The sequence below is a fragment of the Dreissena polymorpha genome, chromosome 14 (assembly GCF_020536995.1).
Source record: "Dreissena polymorpha isolate Duluth1 chromosome 14, UMN_Dpol_1.0, whole genome shotgun sequence".
NCBI classification, from domain to species: Eukaryota; Metazoa; Mollusca; class Bivalvia; order Myida; family Dreissenidae; genus Dreissena; species Dreissena polymorpha.
The window spans coordinates 63,716,983-63,734,924 of NC_068368.1; the positions used below are offsets into that span (position 1 = coordinate 63,716,983).

At 35.9% G+C, this 17,942-nt stretch overlaps 1 protein-coding gene across 1 annotated transcript in view; it reads left to right on the forward strand.

The window, feature by feature from the left end:
* The first annotated feature begins 3,023 nt into the window (after window positions 1–3,023).
* LOC127857885 (solute carrier organic anion transporter family member 5A1-like) overlaps window positions 3,024–17,942 on the forward strand; it is a 69,335-nt gene continuing 54,416 nt past the window's right edge. Inside the window, exon 1 of the mRNA XM_052394603.1 lies at window positions 3,024–3,074. The gene's annotated coding sequence lies outside the window, so the exon portion shown is untranslated. The remainder of the gene's footprint in view (window positions 3,075–17,942) is intronic.

Genomic DNA, 17,942 nt, shown 5'->3' on the forward strand with positions numbered 1-17,942 from the left:
TAAAAAATGCGCCATCATGAATATCTCCAACTCCACTAAGAAAAGACTACAACTATACTATGAATAACGAAACCCTCGAAAATTTTTAACATCACCCTTACTTAGGAGTCGATCTTTGTGATAATCTGAAATTAAACACTCGTATCGATAACGCAACCAAGAAAGCTTCACAAACTCTGGGATTCATCAAACGCAACTTGAATAAATGCCCACAACCAGTAAAAGAAATGGCATTTGAATACATTTTAATTAATATAAAACGGATATCCAACAAAATCTAACAATAGACACATGCTACAGATAACACAGTCGACAATACATAGAGATAAAACTCATGTTGCTCCAGTATGATTGCTTGCCCATTGATATTGGATAATATTTATGCCCCCCTTCGAAGAAGAGGGGGTATATTGCTTTGCTCATGTCGGTCGGTCTGTCGGTCCGTCCACCAGGTGGTTGTCAGATGATAACTCAAGAACGCTTGGGCCTAGGATCATGAAACTTCATAGGTACATTGATCATGACTCGCTGATGACCCCTATTGATTTTGAGGTCACTAGGTCAAAGGTCAAGGTCACAGCGACCCGAAATAGTAAAATGGTTTTTGAATGATAACTCAAGAACGCATACGCCTAGGATCATGAAACTTCATGGGTAGATTGATCATGACTTGCAGATGACCCCTATTGATTTTGAGGTCACTAAGTCAAAGGTCAAGGTCACTGTGACCCGAAATAGTAAAATGGTTTCCGGATGATAACTCAAGAATGCATACGCCTAGGATCATGACACTTCATAGGTACATTGATCGTGACTCGCAGATGAACCCTATTGATTTTCAGGTCACTAGTTATTTTGAAATTTCATACCGGCTGGTAATAAGTTTCAGTTTGGATAAAGTGGCCCGGAAATCGCCCATTATCAACAGTATTAGTTAAATTAATCGCAGTCACGACCATGGAACAAATAGTGGTTGAAACGCTATTACTGTTGACCGTATTTATCAAAAATGGAAATAATGGATCGAACATCATTTCGTAAAATCAGGATTTGAATGTCATCCTAGCAATCAGTAGGGCTTTTCCGCCAAAACGACTCAAAAGCTAAACCCAGTTCATGCTTAATTGTATTCAAATTAATTATGATTATGTTAAGCAATTAGGTAGTTTATTTACTTTAATAATATATATGATACATTACTAATATAACTATATATATATAGTTATCAGCGCAGTGTATTGCTGAAATCGTCTAGAATGGATCCAAATTCGGTAAGTATCGATAGAGCTGGCTATACTCTTGAAATTGTCTAGAATGGATCCCATTTTGGTAAGTATCAATGGAGCTGGCTAACTCTTGAAAACGTCTAGAATGGATTAAATTTTAGTAAGTATCAATAGTGCTGGCTAGACTCTTGAAATCGTCTAGAATGAATCAAATTTTGGTGAGTATCAATAGAGCTGGCTAGACTCTTGAAATTGTCTAAAATGGATCCAATTTTGGTAAGTATCAATAGAGCTGGCTAGACTCTTGAAATTGTCTAGAATGGATTCCATTTTGGTAAGTATCAATACAGCTGGCTATACTCTTGAAAACGTCTAGAATGGATTCAATTTTGGTAAGTATAAATAGAGCTGGCTAGACTCTTGAAATCGTCTAGAATGTATCCATTTTCGGTAAGTATAAATAGAGCTGGCTCAACTCTTGAAATCGTCTAGAATGTATCCCAAATTCGGTAAGCATCAATAGAGCTGGCTATACTATTGAAATCGTCTAGAATGGATCCCATTTTGGTAAGTACCAATGGAGCTGGCTAACTCTTGAAAACGTCTAGAATGGATACAATTTCGGTAAGTAACAATACAGCTGGCTAGATTCTTGAAATTGTCTAGAATGGATCCAATTTTGGTAAGTATCAAAAGAGCTGGCTAGACTCTTGAAATTGTCTAGAATGGATCCCATTTTGGTAAGTATCAATGGAGCTGGCTAGACTCTTGAAATCGTCTAGAATGGATACAATTTCGGTAAGTATCAATACAGCTGGCTAGATTCTTGAAATTGTCTAGAATGGATCCCATTTTGGTAAGTATCAATACAGCTGGCTATACTCTTGAAATCGTCTAGAATGGATCAAATTTTGGTAAGTATAAATAGAGCTGGCTAGACTCTTGAAATCGTATAGAAAGGATCCAAATTCGGTAAGTATCAATAGAGCTGGTTAACTATTGAAATCGTCTAGACGGGATCAAATTTTGGTAAGCATAAAGAGAGCTGGCTAGACTCTTGAAATCGTCTAGAATGGATCCAAATTCGGTAAGTATCAATAGAGCTGGCTTTACTCTTGAAATCGTCTAGAATGGATCCCATTTTAGTACGTATCAATAGAGCTGGCTAGACTCTTGAAATTGTCTAGAATGGATTCCATTTTGGTAAGTATCAATACAGCTGGCTGGCTATACTCTTGAAATCGTCTAGAATGGATCCAATTTTGGTAAGTATAAATAGAGCTGGCTAGACTCTTGAAATCGTCTAGAATGGATCCAATTTCGGTAAGTATAAATAGAGCTGGCTCGACACTTGAAATCATCTAGGATGGATCCCAAATTCGGTAAGTATCAATAGAGCTGGCTATACTCTTGAAATCGTCTAGAATGGATCCCATTTTGGTAAGTATCAATGGAGCTGGCTAACTCTTGAAAACGTCTAGAATGGATCCCAATTTTTGTAAGTATCAATAGAGCTGGCTAGACTCTTGAAATCGTCTAGAATGGATCCAATTTTGTTTTGATGAGCGGTACTTCGGTTGAAAAGACAGATTTTACTGGTAGCCATTGTGCATATCAACAGTTTTATTGATACTTTGACACCCTTTAATCCAAATTTGGTCTTTATCAACAGCGATTTTCTTTTCAAATAATTTATTAAACAAAACAAAAACATTGTCGTAAACGATGCTGCAAATATATAGATTTGGTATCCATTGTAGCAATTTATTTAGGATCCAATATAGACACGACCAATTCAATGTTTTTCTTACTAGAGCATTATTCAAATGAGTGAAATGAAGTCGATATGTAAGTGCAAATCATTTGAATACCTTATTTTTGTGTTTGAATTGTGCTACACTTGTCATTATGCGGTATGAATTATTTACATCTTATATTTATTGCAAACCAAAGCCAGATTTTCTCACACTGTTTTATTAAAGACTTCTTCTTTCCATTAATTGTAATGTAGGCTCCTCTGGAGCATCGACGCATTTTGACTATTCAATTAGTCCTGGTCCTGGGCAGAACCAGTACTTTGGTGTCTTTTGGGAAGATTAAAGAACGCTGCCACAGTGGGGATCGAACTCGTGACCTCGCTTGGAACTGGAAGACATCATATCCACTACACCAGGGCGATCTTACTTATCTGCATAACAAAATTCTTTAAAAAATAAATTGCACTTCAAAATATAAAAAGAAAACGGTTTGAAACCTACATCAACATTTTAAACAAAAACACGTTTAAAGTTTGAAAACAATTCCATGGATTACTGGTAAGCGAGTACTTATCGGACAAAGGTTTTTATGCTCCCGAAAATTTTCCAGGGGGGGGGGGAGAATATAGTTGCCAGTTTGAAGTTCCTTACTTCCTTCCTTCCTTCCGACACACTTTTGTTACAGTTTCTCATAGCGCCTTCAATATTTTTCCAATCTCTTGTCATTTAGGTACCTTAAGATTAGTCAATATAAATTGCCGCCTTAAGAGTCTTTTGATAATTTTTTCTTTGGCAGACTCTTGGCGTCAATAGTCCACTCTATCTTTTTAATAGCGAGAGTTTTCCTTCTTTGTCTATATTGATGCGCAAGGAATTTGGTGCGCAACATTCAAGCCCCGATATCAGACAGTTAATATCAACGGATTGCAAAAATATTTACATACCTGTGTAGATAATTCATTTCTCACTAATGTTCCGTAAGAATTATGTCATGACTCTTTCAATTTTGCACGCCTGACCAATTTAAATCAACACACTACTCACATTTTCAATTCCAATCGCTGTGCCCGCTGTATAAGGCAGGTAGATTTTAATCGATAACGCAGCCTATTACACCGTATGCCTTCTTCTGATTGGTTGATATTTAAATATTTCATAACATGGCGAGAGGTCAGTGATTGTATTGCGATTTAAGCAGAAGTTTAACTGAAACAAATTATGCCTTTTAACTTCAATTCGACGCTATTTGAGGTAAAAATGGACTAATTAACTAAAACTTTATGAGTTGTTTATGTTCTTTTGCAATTTTAAGCATATTGATATAATAGTATTGTATTTAATTTTCGTTATGGTTTTTGCAGACCGGAGTTTCAGCGTTCAGATTTATTCTGAACGCGAATTATTTCAGCTACCTTAAGATAAGATAAGATAAGATTTATTTTGAGTCGGCAAGAGTTAAAACAACAAACATAAGCTCAGACAGCTTGTACAACCGACTATAAAACATGATGAATAAGAAATAACAAGTGTATAAAAGCTGAAAGACTGGAAACAATTTGTTCTACAATTAAAAGGCAGATATACATTTAAATATATAGCATGATATTGCAACATCAGATATGGTACTTAAAAGTTTAGATTTGTCTACATTAAAAGTCAGATAATTTTTTAGGAGAAAGAATAAAATATCAACTAGACACAGCATGCAGAGCATACATAACATATCATGCATACAGAGCATACATAGCATGCAGAGCATACAAAGCGTACGGAGCGTACAAAGCAACCAGAGTATACAAAGCGTAAGGCACACAAAGTGTACATAGCATTCAACGCAAACAAAGCAGACAGAGCATGCCAGGCATACAAAATATTCTAGGCATACACAGCACACAAAAATACACCAAGCAAACAGGCATATAAAGTATATAGAGCAGAAAAACACATGCAAAGCACACAAAGTATACAAGCAAACAATGCATATAAAGTATATAAAGCACACAAAAACATGCAAAGCACACAAAGTATACAAAGCATACAGATCACACAAAGCATATACAGCATATAGGGCCTACAAAGCAGATCAAGCAAAGCACACAAAGCATACAAAGCTAAGAAAAACACTAACAGCATATAACATTTAAGTAAATAAAGCATGAACCTCGACCTTTTGATGAGGTTTGAGGTCACTGGTGTCAAGGTCAAGGTCACAGAGGCTAATAATAGATTTTTCCGTCACATTTTTGTTACAATTTCTCATAGCGACTTCAATATTTTACCGTTCTCGTATATATTTGGCATGTAGGTACCTTGCATGGACCTCTACCTTTTGATGAGGTTTGAGGTCACTGGGGTCCAGGTCACCAAGGCTAATAATAGATTTTTGTAAAGTGTTTATCAACACATTGATTGACAAAGCGTATCATCAGGGAGCATCCATCAGTTTCACTGATATTTTTGTTATTTAATAACTTTCAAAATAATACAAAATATTTTAATAAAAAAATTACTGATACATCCTGGGTTTGTCATCTACAAGCGTATGTAAACAAAACATTTTTTGATGTGAGCTTGCGTATGTACGAGGGCCGTATATGGGGTTGTTAAAGGGAGGTAATTTTCCACTTTACGGAAGTATTTACCGGACATATAAATTGAGTATTTTGAAACAAATAAGAGTTTAAATGAAACTTTTCTTAACATGAACATTAAAATGACGTAAGTACATTAATTTGATAGTGAAATATGTTGCATTCTGAGTGTGTAAATAGATTTATAATTTGTTTCCAATATCAGTTATCTATAAATAAGCATGTTTATTTATAGATCTTTCTGGAAAAAATATTATTTTTCAAGGGAGAAAATCCAAACAGTGAATTCATAAATTTTAATGAGATTTGTTTCTATTATATTTAATTGTTTACTTAGTACATTTTGTGAGCAATTCAGATATATGTATACAGCAAATTGTGTGGAATTTTAATGTAAAAAATCTATAATTTAAATAATGTGTGCATTACATTAGTGTTTGGTAAAATAAGAGATTGTAATACAAATAATTGAGACCTGCTCTATTACAGTACTTATACGAACCAAAATCTCAAGCCCACAGTTTGGGTTTCAGTAAGGGATTTCTTTTGAGCATGCGCGGGTTATTGATATCCCCCGCCAGGAGGTCGCATTACATTCCGACGAAATTTGAAAACATCAGTTCACACTTTTTAAACTTTAATAGAAGCATTTAACGAATTTTTGCTGTCAACTTCAAGAAAACAAACATCTGTAAGTATCTGACAAAGCAAATTGCGTTGCAGCGTTACAATACACAAAATAAATAGAACGTTCTGTAAAAACTTTTGTCCGACAAATACTCTCTAACCAGTATAAAAAGTTAGAAAAAATGTATACATTTTCAATTTATTATAGTTTCAATATGCATCGACACAACCTCCTATACTTAGCGCCAACTCCTTGGCACTGTCTCCCCATATCTTTAGAAAAATCACAAATATCTATTAGATTGATCCGATGCCAATGCAATCATAAGATATACGTTATTATTTGGATTTATTTGGATTGAAGTTTGCTGAACAAAAAAGCAAAATACCATTCATCTAGCATAATTATTATTGTCCATTTGAAATATATATTATTAAAAAAAAAGATTTTAAGTTGTCATTTTGTTCACTTGCTATTTTTTTTGGCCGTTTAGTTGCAGCACAAACTTGTTTCCAATTTTGAAATACAGATGCATAATCATGGAACTCAAATTGTTTTATCAGCAATTTTTAATTATAGCAAGAACTCACTGTGATATCCGGTGACGGGTCAGTCCCCAATGTGTGAATTTTCAGCGGTTAACTCCATATTGTTTTGAATCCTGAAAATATATGTTGCAATTTATTTTGCTGTTTCACATGTAACTAAAGCAGGAGCAGATTTCAGCTGACAGTTCAAGAAAAAAAAAGTATAAAGTAGTTTGTTCATGTGTTATATGTCAAATATTTATAATAAGTCATTGTATTTACACTTTATTATATGAGCCGCGTTCTGAGAAAACAGGGCATAATGCATGTGCGTAAAGTGTTGTCCCAGATTATTCTGTGCAGTTAGCACAGGCTAATCCTGGACAATACTTGCCGCTTTTATGACATTTTTCGTTAAAATGAAGTTTCTTCTTAGCAAAAATCCAATTTAGGCGGAAAGAGTTGTCCCTGATTAGCCTGTGAGGACTGCACAGGCTAATCTGGGATGACACTTTACGCACATGAATTATGCCCGGTTTTCTCAGAACACGACTCATTTTGGATTTTCACTTCCAACAAGTTAGACGCAATGTATATCACTAGATCTAAATATACAGTCAATGATATTGTATGATAATAATAATATTATTTAAAAAATACTAATTTTCAAAGTAATTATGGTATAATTCACAAGAACATTAAATCTCATAAGCCACTCGCTGGGAAAACAGGGCTTAATGCAAGTGCAGTCCGCACAGGTTAATCAAGGTCAACATTTCAGTAAAGACTGAATTTTTATCTTGTAGAGACTTACTTTAAACAATAAATTCCATAAGAGCAAAATGTGTTGTCCCTGATAAGCCTGTGAGAACTGCACAGACTATTCTGGTATGATACTTTATCCACATGCATTAAGCCTGTGAGAACTTCACAGACTATTCTGGTACAATACTTTATCAACATGCATTAAGCCTGTGAGAACTGCACAGACTATTCTGGTACGATACTTTATCAACATGCATTAAGTCTGTGAGAACTGCACAGACTATTCTGGTACGATACTTTATCCACATGCATTAAGCCTGTGAGATCTGCACAGACTATTCTGATATGATACTTTATCCACATGCATTAAGCCTGTGAGAACTGCACAGACTATTCTGGTATGATACTTTATCCACATGCATTAAGCCTGTGAGAACTGCACAGACTATTCTGCTATTCTGCTACAATACTTTATCCACATGCATTTAGCCTGTGAGAACTGCACAGACTATTCTGATACGATACTTTATCCACATGCATTATGCCTGTGAGAACTGCACAGACTATTCTGGTAGGATACTTTATCCACATGCATTAAGCCTGTGAGAACTGCACAGACTATTCTGCTACGATACTTTATCCACATGCATTAAGCCTGCGAGAACTGCACAGACAATTCTGATACGATACTTTATCCACATGCATTAAGCCTGTGAGAACTGCACAGACTATTCTGATACGATACTTTATCCACATGCATTAAGCCTGTGAGAACTGCACATACTATTCTGATACGATACTTTATCCACATGCATTAAGCCTGTGAGAACTGCACAGACTATTCTGCTACGATACTTTATCCACATGCATTAAGCCTGCGAGAACTGCACAGACAATTCTGATACGATACTTTATCCACATGCATTAAGCCTGTGAGAACTGCACAGACTATTCTGCTACGATATCTGCACAGACTATTCTGATATGATACTTTATCCACATGCATTAAGCCTGTGAGAACTGCACAGACTATTCTGATATGATACTTTATCCACATGCATTAAGCCTGTGAGAACTGCACAGACTATTCTAGTATGATACTTTATCCACATGCATTAAGCCTGTGAGAACTGCACAGACTATTCTGGTACAATACTTTATCTACATGCATTATGCCTGTGAGAACTGCACAGACTATTCTGATATGATACTTAATCCACATGCATTAAGCCTGTGAGAACAACACAGACTATTCTGATACGAGACTTTATCCACATGCATTAAGCCTGTGAGAACTGCACAGACTATTCTGATACGATACTTTATCCACATGCATTAAGCCTGTGAGAACTGCACAGACTATTCTGGTACGATACTTTATCCACATGCATTAAGCCTGTGAGAACTGCACAGACTATTCTGGTATGATACTTTATCCACATGCATTAAGCCTGTGAGAACTGCACAGACTATTCTGGTATGATACTTTATCCACATGCATTAAGCCTGTGAGAACTGCACAGACAATTCTGATACGATACTTTATCTACATGCATTAAGCCTGTGAGAACAACACAGACTATTCTGATACGATACTTTATCCACATGCATTAACTTAAGCCTGTGAGAACTGCACAGACTATTCTGATATGATACTTTATCCACATGCATTAAGCCTGTGAGAACTGCACAGACTATTCTGCTACGATACTTTATCCACATGCATTAAGCCTGTGAGAACTGCACAGACTATTCTGATATGATACTTTATCCACATGCATTAAGCCTGTGAGAACTGCACAGACTATTCTGGTACGATACTTTATCCACATGCATTAAGCCTGTGAGAACTGCACAGACTATTCTGATATGATACTTTATCCACATGCATTAAGCCTGTGAGAACGGCACAGACTATTCTGATATGATACTTTATCCACATGCATTAAGCCTGTGAGAACTGCACAGACTATTCTGATATGATACTTTATCCACATGCATTAAGCCTGTGAGAACTCTGATACTTTATCCACATGCATTAAGCCTGTGAGAACTGCACAGACTATTCTGGTACAATACTTTATCCACATGCATTAAGCCTGTGAGAACTGCACAGACTATTCTGGTACAATACTTTATCCACTTGCATTAAGCCTGTGAGAACAGCACAGACTATTCTGGTACGATTCTTTATCCACATGCATTAAGCCCCTTTTTCCCAGAGTAGCGCTCATCTGATTTGGAACAAAACTGTCAGTTCATGAAAATACACTGTCCATTATTCTGACAGTGAGGTTATACAAAGTACTTTACACAAGTCATTGGAACTATTCCAGAAGGTCTTGTACCTAGTTGTACCTAGTGTCAATGTGGGTGATGATCTGTTTCTGTGTAAAATGCTGTGTATTATCAGTGTGTTTTTTGGTCAAAGTTGGGGCGGAAATACTGTCCCATTCCCCATCTCAAAAATTTGATTTTTTATGCCCCCGGATCGAAAGATCAGGGGTATATTGTTTTTGGCCTGTCTGTATGTCTGTCATTGTGTAAGTCAGTCATTGTATGTGTGTGCCACAAAACTTTAACGTTGGTTAAACTTTTATCACTTTTGCAATATTGAAGATAGCAACTTCATATTTGGCATGCATGTTTATCTTATGGAGCAGCACATTTTGAGTGGTGAAAAGTCAAGGTCATCCTTCAAGGTCAAAGGTCACATATCATTGTATTTTTCGTTCCTAAAACCTTAACCTTCGTTAAAGTTTGGTCATAACTTTTTGAATATTGAAGATAGGAACTTGATATTTGGCATGCATGTGTATCTCATGGAGCTGCACATTTTGAGTGGCTAAAGGTCAAGGTCATCGTACAAGGTCAAAGGTCAAATTTATGGCTTCAAAGCGGCGCAATAGGGGGAATTGTGTTTCTGACAAACACATCTCTTGTTAACCAAATGATTGACTTGAATTCCCATTGAAGGTTTCCAAAGAAAACCTACTGAAACTGAAACATTACCGGTAAGTTAATTTCCCTATTGAGCTCTTTAACTTGAACCTTAGTCAATACAATATTGAAAACTGCACATTTATTCTCAATATTTAGGTATTTGTTCTTCAATGTCCCAATTGAAGTCAAAATTACATAATTTTTCCAATCCAAAGGGCCCCTGTTCATTATTGTGAATGGTTACTATGTTTTTATCATGGATCCTATCATTATTTGTGAAAGGTAAATTGTTTTGCAAAAAAATGCAAATATTCATGTATATTTTCTTTCGTACACTTCTTTGAATCAGTGGCATTGGCTCATATAAACAAAATTTCCTATGCTAAATTTGACATTGGTTCCTATGCTATTTTGTGACCCAGACAAATGTTCCTCCATTATTTTGATAGACCGTCCATTTGTTCATCATACATGCCATAATTTTTCAGACCAATTCCGGGACATTGAGTTAAATGGTCAGGGACTTTTGCAGATTTTCCGGGACATGTACAAAATGTAGCGATATTTATAGACATATGCATTTTTGGTACGTTGTTTTTGTTTCGCATCGTTAATTGCAAAAGTTCGAAAGCCTATCCGAAATACACTTGATCTTTTAACGTCAAATTAAACATTACTACTTCCGTTACTAGATACAAGCCACGTGTTTTCAGTGTAAGCGTTCTAAACATACATGGTGATGTCACTGCATTATTGTTATTAAGACCGGCGTTTTGACATGGCGAACGCAATTCAAATCACGGAGTGTATATTGTAATCTAGAGTCCGTGTTCAAATTCACTTATTATTTTTAACGTTATGCTTACTAGGGGTTTAGAACAAGACAATAATATCCTAGGGAGGATGGCGTTTTTATATGCTTACTTTTTTACTCAACTTTTTTGTCCGTTAAACGTGCGAACATAAACTGCTTTTAATTTTTTAATCAGCGATGTTGGACTTCAGATGTGTGAACAACAATTCTTTACCCTTACGCAGCGGGAAATAATGACGTAGTAGATTAAAGTCCATTAACAACCACATTAAACAATGCCGCCTTTTCGGTTTGACCGCGAACGTGAGACAATCGATATGTTAACAGGACCCCTGTTAATTGATCGATTTTGACACGTAGCGTAGTCTGCCTATTCGGGTAGGCATTGTCATGGAGGCACTGCAGATATACACAGATTCATGGTGCTGTTAAGCCTTAGATAAGGTACATGTAAACATGTATATGGATTTTGTAAATTCCGGGACATTTGACATATTTCCGGGACAGCGAGACAAGTTCTTCATTTCCGGGACTGTCCCGGACAATCCGGGACGTATGGCATGTATGGGTTCATACATTATTTTGATAGCCCCTTCATTTGATCCTACATTATTTTGATAATCTGGATATTGGTTCTTAGAATACTTTGATAGCCTGGATATTGGTTCTTACAATATTTTGATAGCCTGGATATCGGTTCTTACAATATTTTGATAGCCTGGATATCGGTTCTTACAATATTTTGATAGCCTGGATATTGGTTCTTACAATATTTTGATAGCCTGGATATTGGTTCTTACAATATTTTGATAGCCTGGATATCGGTTCTTACAATATTTTGATAGCCTGGATATCGGTTCTTACAATATTTTGATAGCCTGGATATTGGTTCTTACAATATTTTTAAAAGCTTGTATATAAGTTCATACAATATTTTAATAGCCTGGATATAAGTTCATACAATATTTTGATAGAATGGATATTAGTTCTTACAATTTTTTGATAGCCTGGATATAAGTTCATACAATATTTTGATAGCCTGGATATTGGTTCATACAATATTTTGATAGCCTGGATATAAGTTCATACAATAATTTGATAGCCTGGATATTGGTTCATACAATATTTTGATGGCCTGAATATAACTTTATACAATATTTTGATAGTCTGCATATAAGTTCTTACAATATTTTGATAGCCTGGATATTGGTTCATACAATATTTTGATAGCCTGGATATTGGTTCATACAATATTTTGATAGCCTGAATACAAGTTCATACAATATTTTGATAGAATGGATATTAGTTCTTACAATATTTTGATAGCCTGGATATTGGTTCATACAAAATTTTGATAGCCTCAGAATACAAGTTCATACAATATTTTGATAGCTTGGATATTGGTTAATACAATATTTTAATAGCCTGAATACAAGTTCATACAATATTTTGATAGCCTGGATATTCCTTCATACAATATTTTGATAGCCTGGATGGAAGTTCATACACATATTTTAATAGCCTGGATATTTCATCATACAATATTTTGATAGCCTGGATATTGGTTCATACAATATTTTGATAGCCTGAATACAAGTTTATACAATATTTTGATAGCCCAGACATTGGTTCTTATATTTTTTGAAAATCTGGTCTTTGGTTCTAACATTATTATACCCCCATTACCATTGGTAATGGGGGCTATATAGGAGTCACTTTGTCGGTCTGTCTGTCGGTCGGTCGGTCTGTCGGTCTGTCCTGAAATTTCATCCGATCTTCACCAAACTTGGTCAGAAGTTGTATCTAGATGATGTCTGGGTCAAGTTTGAATATGGGTCATGCCAGGTCAAAAACTAGGTCACGGGGTCACTTAGTGTGTTTTAAACTGAAAGTTTGTCTGGACCATAACTATGTTATTTATGGTTAAATTTTAAAATGACTTGGTACATTTGTTCACCATCATGGGATGGTGTCTCGTGTGAAAAAAGTACGTCGATATCTCAAAGGTCAAGGTCACATAATAATAATTTCGTTCATTGTGAGATTTAGAATTATTTGGCACATTTGTTCACTATCTTTGGACGGTGTGTTGCGCGAAAGAATTAGGTCGATATCTCCAAGGTCAAGGTCACACTTTGAGTTCAAAGGTCAAAAATGGCCATAAATGAGCTTGTCCGGGCCATAACTATGTCGTTTATTGTGAGATTTTAAAATCATTTGGCAATTTTGTTCACCATCATTGACGGTGTGTCGCTCAAATGAATTAAATCTATATCTCCAAGGTCAAGGTCACACTTTTAGTTCAAAGGTCAAAAATGGCAATAAATGATCTTGTCTGGGCCATAACTATGTCATTAATTGTGAGATTTTAATATGACTCTGTACATTAATTTTGTTCACAGTCATTGGATGGCGTTTCATGTGAAAGAATTCAAGAGTTCAAAGGTCAAAATGGCTATAAATGATAACGGCATAATAATTCTTTAAAATTCCCATAAATTAGATTCTCTTGTTTTGTGAAGACAGCATGCAAAATAGTCTGTGTCAATGCGGTAAGTGGGGGTATTTGTCATGTCTGTGACAAAGCTCTAGTTTTTAAAGCCTTGACATTGGGCAATTCATTATTTGATAGCCAGGACATTTGTTTCAACAGTGAAGATGCCAAATTTAACATCAAAGAATATGTTGATCAAAATTTATTGCGTCCTATTTAGTCAACTAATCAATGTACCTAACTTTTTGTACGGTAAGCCAATTACAATTTACAGCTGATTAGGCCACGACTTTTATATTTCTTGGTTTACAAAACCGCCGACCCTAATTTTTGGAAAATGGGAAAAAAAATAAAATCGGAAAATCGTCTTTTTTTTAAAAATATTTTATTCCCCGTCGCACTGCAAAACGAGCGAAACGAGAAAAAAATCGATCTGGTTTGAGTACGGTTGCGAATAAAATCAAGTACGTACAATCACCGATTGGTTCACATATATTGCAGAGATCGGGATATTTTTCAATGTGACACATTATGTACCAGTCCTTTTATGGACACTTCTCAAAATTTATTTCGGGTAAAAATTACAGAAAATAAGAAAATCAGCGTCAGTAAAATGTCGACCACATCAATATTTATTTCCGAGTCTGTGACGCAACTATATTGTTTAACATGTTAATTATATTAAACAAACCCGATATTATAGTAGATAAAAAAGTATTTGATAATTAGTATAAATAATCCAATAAAACACTGCCATTATTTACGATATATGTGTTTAGGAATTTTGTAAACACGTCTGCCATAGTTTATAGGAACTGTACAGAAAGTTTGGAAATCGGAACAAATCGGTATATCTCGGAAAATCATTGATAAATGTATTTGTCGTTTCAATGCTTAGGGCCGAGTAATTTCGGCAAATCGGAACTCAACTTGCGTAAAACACTTGCTCAATTAACAGTTAAACTCCGCCTCCGTTCTCTGCAAAAGATTCGAAGGCGGAGCTATGCACGTGCTTTTATTAAATTGGAGGATTGCAATTGAGAAACAAACACACGATTGGTTCGGCATGTTGATTGCTAGACAAAGGAAGCCAATTTTTTCGGCGCGAAATTTGTCGCTTTATTGCTTCCGACAGAAAGCGGCTTTCCTTTGATGACGTCAAACTGTCAATTCACACAGGCTGCACATTTTCGGAAGACTTTAACTGACTCCTTGTTTACAATTCCAGTAAAAAAAAACACTTGCTAACATTAAACTTTGGATTAAATTATCAAAATAAAGCAAAAGCGAAGTTGACAAATATGATTAAATTAATTCGCGTCAGTTCAAATAAGACGTTTTGCTTTGTAAATCAACGAGTTTTCATGACAACAACAACTTTGACAAACATTACCGCGACGACGCATGGATCGATCTACCTCGATTTTTTTTCATGCACGATCTCATAAGTCGAGTAAGAGCAAACACATACCAGGTAATTTGTGTATGAGTAGTTTATCTTATATAAGATTTATGCAACGGGCATCGCATTGCGTAATGGTGCGCATCGAATTATGGAAATGAAGCGCAGTTTTTCGTTTTAATGGGAGAAGAACGCATGTCATGTAATGGAGTGTTTAAAATTGCCTGATGTTACAAAAGGTGCTTTTAGGACTCATTTCATTTGAAGATATAGATGTGTTTTATTGCATAATTTGATTTTTTGTCTCTGTGTTAAGGTTATAAAAGATATGTTGTCTTTGTTCTGATGTTATTAGTATTAACTTTTTTTCCAATGATGTTTTTTTTTTTTTTTTTTTTTCGACCGCCCGATGGACCATTTTCAAAATAATTTTTGTAAACCAATAAAAAAAAAAGTCGTGGCCTTAATGCAGTTTTAATGAAAAAATTTACTAATTAGTGAGAACGATTAAGATTCCAATGATGTTGGTTGGCACGCTTCTTTTTTTTTTACTCAGATTACTCAGCTGATAATTATGTTTAAATAAACGAAAAAGCCTAATGGTATGAGGTCGCTCACCTGAGAAATGTACATACCAAACTGTTATGTGCAGATTTTGTGTCGAGTCAACTCAGACCTACATGTATTCAGTGAAAATCCTTCTGAAGTTAACTATTTGACATTACTAGATTCAAGCTTTTAAGGCTTCATCTCCAAATCTTAGATACTGATGAGCAGCAACCAGCATAACACCTGAAGACTGAGAGTTACTGAACACCTGAAGGCCAGCATAACACCTGAAGGCCAAAGACTGCGAGTTACTCGCAGACTGTTCTGGTTTTATGCTGCTTGCAAAGGCCGTTTTCACTTTGCTTCTTATGGGGGATAGGGTTAAATGTGGACCACAATGCTTGTCCCAGCACTCCTGTATCTACATGACTGTAATAAGGTTATTAGACTCGGTAAGTTGCAAAGAATTTGAAACTATAGCTGCAATATCCAGCTGTTAAGCTTCTTACTGGAACTGTATCTATTTTGTGTGGACTGTGTTGTGGGGGAAACATGGATATCCTGAGAAAACCTCACCTGTCTAGTATGGTCACCACTGACCAAACTCATGTGCGCTGGGAATGGGGATTGAACCTGATTTTTTATGTCCCCCACTATAGTAGTGGGGGACATATTGTTTTTGCCCTGTCTGTTGGTCTGTCTGTTGGTCTGTTGGTCTGTCTGTTTGCGCCAACTTTAACATTTTGCAATAACTTTTGTTATATTGAAGATAGCAACTTCATATTTGGCATGCATGTGTATCTCATGAAGCTGCACATTTTGAGTGGTGAAAGTTGAAGGTCAAGGTCATCCTTCAAGGTCAGAGGTCAAATATATGTGGCCAAAATCGCTCATTTTATGAATACTTTTGCAATATTTAAGATAGCAACTTGATATTTGGCATGCATGTGTATCTCATGGATCTGCACATTTTGAGTGGTGAAAGGTCACGGTCAAGGTCATCCTTCAAGGTCAGAGGTCAAATACATGTGGCCCAAATCGCTTATTTTATAAATACTTTTGCAATATTGAAGATAGCAACTTGATATTTGGCATGCATGTGCATCTCATGGAGCTGCACATTTTGAGTGGTGAAAGGTCAAGGTCAAGGTCATCCTTCAAGGTCAAAGGTCAAATATATGTGGCTCAAATCACTTATTTTATGAATACTTTTGCAATATTGAAGATAGCAACTTGACATTTGGCATGCATATGTATCTCATGGAGCTGCACATTTTGAGTGGTGAAAGGTCAAGGTCATCCTTCACAAGGTCAAGGTCATCCTTCAAGGTCAAACATCATATAGGGGGACATTGTGTTTCACAAACACATCTTGTTTTAGGATAGAAGCGCGTCATGAAGCAAGCCCAATATGGCTTAAGTTTATTTATAAGTGTAAATAAGTGGCCTTGCAATACAGTCAATCTTGTGGGTGCCACCACTTGTATTAAGCGACCTTTGTCTTATGCTACCATTTTGAAATCCCACGGAGCTTTTTATGTCCCCCACTATAGTAGTGGGGGACATATTGTTTTTGCCCTGTCTGTTGGTTGGTTGGTTGGTTGGTTGGTCTGTTGGTTGGTCTGTTTGTTGGTCTGTTTGCGCCAAATTTAACATTTTGCAATAACTTTTGCTATATTGAATATAGCAACTTGATATTTGGCATGCATGTGTATCTCATGGAGCTGCACATTTTGAGTGGTGAAAGGTCAAGGTCAAGGTCATCCTTCAAGGTCAGAGGTCAAATATATGTGGCCAAAATCACTCATTGTATGAATACTTTTGCACTATTGAAGATAGCAACTTGATATTTGGCATGCATGTGTATCTCATGGAGCTGCACATTTTGAGTGGTGAAAGGTCAAGGTCAAGGTCATCCTTCAAGGTCAGAGGTCAAATATATGTGGCCCAAATAGCTTATTTTATGAATACTTTTGCAATATTGAAGATAGCAACTTGATATTTGGCATGCATGTGTATCTCATGGAGCTGCACATTTTGAGTGGTGAAAGGTCAAGGTCATCCTTCAAGGTCAGAGGTCAAATATATGTGGCCCAAATCGCTTATTTTATGAATACTTTTGCAATATTGAAGATAGCAACTTGATATTTGGAATGCATGTGTATCTCATGGAGCTTCACATTTTGAGTGGTGAAAGGTCACGGTCAAGGTCATCCTTCAAGGTCAAATATATGGGTCAAAATTGC